Here is a 6,000-nt window from a genome sequence, read left to right as displayed (position 1 = left end):
GGATGGAATGCAGGAATGTCAATGTTTATCTTTCGCGCAGCAAGCTTATCTCTTTGCCTATAACTCTTACACTGTGGCGGCTTCAATGGAAAGGCACTCGTTTCAGACAGTTCATCCAGATTAACTCTTTCTTGCACTGTTCCAGCAACTCAGAAAAGCTCTCATATCTGAAGCACCATTTCATTAAACAGGAGTGCAGTATTCAACCTTTGTTTGCCTTCCTCCAACAGTTTTTTTTTCTTCGCGCACCTCGCCCAAGACAGCTTCAAGGCACAAGCTCTGCACACACAGCAAGACTCTTATTTTCAAAAGAGGCACTTTCCTTGTCATCAGATTCTACTCCATGTAATTTAGCAAAATGTCAACGCGTCTTTTTAGCCTGTTTTAAACTGATTAATGTCCCATTTAAAAGCATACGTTTTTTTTTCTCTCCTTTTTCCTCGTAACCTTGTAGTTTGGCTTCACGAGCTCACTCCAATGCAATGTGCGATCTTTCAAAAGAACCCACAACCCACTAAATCTTTGTGCTATCTTATCACACACAGATTTTTTCATTCTGTTGTACCATTGCCAGAATATAACCACTTATTTCAGTGCATTTAAAAAATGCCATGTTTAGTGCAGCTCCCTGCACGGTTTTCCTGCAAGAACAACCCACACACTATATTGCTTGTGGGCTGTTAAATGTGTCAACAACATTTTTTCACCATGTATCACAGTCAACAGGTCACTATTTCCAAACATGCATCACTTATAAGGCAACAGTACAAATCCATGGCATAGCGTGGGAACAGTCAAAAATACTCCAGGGGCAATTTAGAGGCAAAATATAAAAATATAAATTGTCTTTTCCTCCCAAACCATTGCAAACTGATTCTGCAATTTCAAATCAATACACAAAAATCGAAAATCCAAATAACATCACTCACTTTCTTTTTTAAGTGAGTCTCTCACCCATTATAAGCATGGCACAGCTTAAAATGCAATATAACCATTTTAGTGTGTTTCCTTTAAACAGAATTCGCCACCAGCACATGGAATTTACAGCTGCCAAAAGAAAAACAAACCCTTTAGGCTCTCAGCACAGATGTTACTCTTTCTCCTAAGCACGGCTCATTCCCCACGTTATCTTCAGGAATGTCAACACTTCAAAAGCATACATTAAAAAGCGAACCTTCGCCTCCGAAAATTACAGCCCCCCACTCGCTAGCACACTGGGGCTGAGTCAATGGTTGAATTACTATTCACAATTTGCATGTCAAATCCTCGCAACTATTTTTCCCTGCCCTCATGACAGAATAGAGATGAGAACTCCGTCTCACTTTGCATTTCAAATTACAACTTTAAACTGGGGAAACCGCATGATAAAATTCTTTCCTAATTGAACATACATCTTTCTTGACCATTCATCAGGGCGCTTTAAACAAAGCCATTTCCCGCTTGTTTATCGCCATGTACTCCCTGGCTCCATTCCCAAGCAATAAGTCAGTCACGACTGATTTACTGAAGGGAGTCTTAACCACACAAGCTATCGGCCACGGCAAGCCGACACAACGCTGCTGTCTTTTTGAAGTCTCAGAGCTGCAGTGAGACCACCAAGGAAATGCGACAGTCTGCTCCTCACTCTACACTGTGTTCTCTCACACAATTTGTCATTTCACAGCAAGGCACTGCTCTGCACAAATCCCACCGCTGCCACCAAATGTCTTGATATGGGCCAAATCGTCCTCGGGACCAGCCCTCGGGAGCAAAAATTACCCAATTCAGCCCAAAATACAGGTTCTATTGTGCTGAGCAGTGATCTCATGCTAGTGACAAATGACACCTTCAATCAGTTTTAGTATTTATTCTAAACAGTGAATTTCATATACATTTGGGATTCAAGTTAGCGAAGAGTACAAAGCACAAAACTTAGAGAAATGCAAAATATAGAGAAACATAGAACTTAGAAACATAGAGAAACACAGTCTTACGCCCCTTCAATCAGCACTGGGAGACCCTGGCCCTCATAAACTAGCTGTAACAAGCCCCGCTCAGAGGACAGCGCTGCGGGGTGCCGTCAGAGCTCCAATTCCGGGCACTTGATCTTGCTCGAACCAAGTCCACAGGACGATCTCCCACCCGAGTCATGTGAGCATGCATATTTTATAATCTCGTGCTGCCCGTCCATGACGCACAGTTCCAGAACTTTCCCTGTGCAAAATATAGGCTGGCTCATGGAAAAAACCCAACTCTGTTAATTTCCACTGCTCCTTCTTCTGAGCCCCTCCCTGGCTCCCATCTGCGCGAAAGCTCAGGAATGTCTTATCAGTGCCTTCCCAGAGAAAAGGAGATTAGCTTGGGGCCATGCAGGGCTACCGTTAGTGAGGCAGAATATTCTAAGGGAAGCAGGGATGTATTAACCCCATCTGCAAGCTCTAAAAGGCATGCACTCATAGCTTAGTGTTCATAGCGCTTAAGACTGGCTATCTAAGCGCTATATAGGTGCCATAATGTTCCAAACACTCCAAAAATGTCCATTAGCTTACAGAGCTGGGGCCTTCGCCCTGCCTGTCTATCAACAATGCATAATGTGACCTATCACTCATACTAGGCCTGCATATTCCTTGTAGCTCACTACTGCATAATGGAAGTGCTACAACAGACTACTGTCAGCATTTTTAGCACATACTTTGAATACACTATTGGCTTTCAGCGGCTAATGCTGTCATCTAAAGCCCTGATTGGCAGGGTTGCAATTTTGTGTATCACTACAGGATCAAGCAATGGCTTTTAAAGAGAGAAATAACCAGAGCCTGCTTTAGTTCCCTAGGAATAAAGCCAAATGAACAAGGCCGGTTCACTGTCTGAGCTACCCATGGGGCAATATAAGGCAAGATCCCCTTAAGGACACCAAGAGGAATGGGGTCTAAAGGTGAGGTGGGTTTCAATTTCATAGTAGCAGCCAAGATATCCTCTGGGATAAACTGAGGAAAAGTAGTCCAGAGGTGTGTCACAATGACAGTACCGGGCGCTAAAGCAGACATTCAAGTTCTAAGGGGGGATGAGGAGATGGTATTCTGAATATCACTGATCCACTGTGAACTGGACCTTCCAGCCCTTTAAGATGAGGTAACAAAAAATATTCAAACATCAATAACGAAAACGACTCGGGTAGTTGACAAAAGGATAACTGTTTTAATATCAATTATCGACTGACGTCTCAGCGTAAGTACTCTCAATGCATTTTTTAAAAAGGATTGCTTTTATACCAGAATATTGTCATAGGTGACTTTAACCTATGTATTACTAATGTCATCCTACGTGGCAAACTACAAAAACCTAGCAGCAGTTGTGATATGGTCTAAGGGAACATCTAAGTATACGATCCATACTCCTCTAAATGGGTGTAGAAAGGTGATTGTTTTTATTTTTTTAATGGATAAATTGTTTTATTGGAAAACAAATGTACAACTTGGAATGGATTTGAGGCAAATTGTGCCATAAGCATAGAAGTGACTAAACACAGTTAAAAAGCATAGTAACATTAGGATTAAGGTTTCCACTACAGACAGCAGTACAAAAGAAAAATAGATGCAAAAAGTGTTCTGGTGACTGGATGATGCACCCGTTTTGTAGTAGTGCAACTTGCATTTCATATTGTTGACTGTCCATAGTCCATGTAGAGACAACTCTACATGTCAACAATGAAGATACTTCCCAAAGAACTCAAACTTCAGGTATAACACAGATGGGACCTCCTCAACTTGGATGTTTGTCCAAGAAGTCCATCTCATTTCAGATATGCAATATGGCTTTGGTAATATCCAAGGTAAGCCACATGCAACAATAGTCACTTGATCACCTCTTTTAATAGGTGATAGGTTTCTTAACATCAGGAGGGGCAACTAAGCCCTCCCCTTAAACATGTCACTATGAACGTCACTAAATATACAACGTCCCATTGGCTACACGACTATAAGACCCTTAATTGTGCGGTCTCCTACCATTGGTTGGCTTCTAACCCCCATCAGTACTTCTCCACCTAGGCTGAGCTTCCAGGTGCTGGTGAGCTAGTCTTAACCTTAGCTTCCCACCAATTAGCATAATCATCCATCGTCACCTCAGTGGTATGCTGTCAATTAGGGATTTGAACTCGTCCTTGGGAGTGTTCTCTTGCTCTGAAGAATTCAGGGGAGTGCAGGCACACTGCCCTCATGCGTAGTTGTGACCATCATGCTCATCCAACTTCTTCCCTCCACGTGACTGAAGACCACGAAATCGAGCTTCTAGTGTATTAAAATACTATTTTCTAATAGACCTCCGACGTCTTCCTTGTTTTTGTCCAAGCCTCCTGAACAGGAGTTTCATTCTTTCAAACGATTTGTATCCAATGTGAGTTTGTTTCAGCCTGTTATGGCCTTGGCTTGTTGGCTCATCCAGCCTCGCCTTTCTGAGATTCACCTTTAATTCATTTGTTTTCTAGCTACGCCACACTGGAAAAGAGGCCTTCCATCTTTTAGCTCAGCTCTTCTATAGTGCGTAGTGGAAATATCCATTCTTTACTTACTCCATCATATATATGTACATGTTGGCACATGCCGCAATCTACTCACTATAAGCTAGCCTCAAGAATACTTCATCTGCTTGCATTTCTTTGCATATGTACACGTGTAAAATTACTTGAAATCTTCATCCATTTTTTAGCATAAGTTTCTTCAGCCTGATCCCTAAATGTCACTTATCTTCAATACTTTCTTGATGCCTTATAGAATATCTGCATTCTCTAGTCTCTGCATCTCTTCTATATACGTCGGCTTGACTTTGCATGATGTCACCATTCATTTTCGCCATTCATTTGTCCTGTTTCTTCTGGGATTTTGTTCAATCGTCCACCGTACTGTCTCGTAAGCAGGTATGGCTTTCTCAATGGGAACCTTGCTTCCAGGATTCTCCTAGGTATCAGTATTTTCACTGGTACCGCACGTGTCTCACACTCTGGTTCCCAACATATAGGCAATATGGGCGAGGTGATTGAGGTGGGGGTACTTGGCTCCTTCTCTACACTTGTGTAAACAATCTGAACGAGAATCACAGAGGTCTTGAGAGGGAACAACCCCCAAGGGTCAGATTATGAGTGTACCAGTGAAAACAGTTCCTTTAACTGATTAAGAGCCCCCGCCACTCTAAGGGTATAAAAGGAATGCTTGGCTTCATAAATGGATTTGTGATAAAGTTCAGTGATCTGATATAGCAACAATTTATCATTCGGAGAGTACGTTGAGCGCCATTTACATTTGGCTTCCCTGCACTACAATCGAGGGGCTTTGAGCTTCTCACTGAACCAGGGTTCAGATGGCTGATCATCAGACCTACTGGGGCGCAAGGGAGCAAAACGATCAGCAACACAAGTACAGACTTGAGACAATAAGGACAAATGTGCAGTCTGCCCATTATGACAAATGTCATTGATAGCAGATACCAAAACATTCCTAAATACTGAATACCAATTCTGCTTAGGCGCTGCAAGTGGGGCAGATGTAGGATAAGTTCTCATTAAGAAAGGGATAATCAAATGGTGAGTGCAGGAAACCTGGAAAGCCGGAAAAATAGTGGCCAGCAAATCAGAAGAGAAGATTAAGTCTAAAGTATTCCCAAACAAATTGGTAAGCACTATAACACATTGTTTAAGCTTCAGGTGGTCAGTCATGGCCTCAAAAAACGGAGTGGAAGACAACGAAATGGGAGTGTTCAATTTTAGATTAACATCTGTTAAGACGGATTTCTGAACTCTGTCCTGGTGGCGCAGAAGTTCAGAAGGCCAACCTAATTACTTGGAACAGGGTAACCTCTGGACGAGCCAGACCAATCAAGGTAGCGATCGCGGCGGTCAAGACTAGGTCTCAAGAGGGGTGAGGGTGACTGAAAGCCCGCAATGAGCACACAAAGCAAGAGCGCTTACAAACTACTCCAAACAGTTGTTATATCAAAAATAGATACACATTTATTTTAAGGCCTTTA

Source organism: Ambystoma mexicanum, chromosome 2q, assembly GCF_040938575.1.
Source record: "Ambystoma mexicanum isolate Mex_15411 chromosome 2q, UKY_AmexF1_1, whole genome shotgun sequence".
NCBI classification, from domain to species: Eukaryota; Metazoa; Chordata; class Amphibia; order Caudata; family Ambystomatidae; genus Ambystoma; species Ambystoma mexicanum.
Note: the sequence above shows the minus strand (reverse complement) of the source record.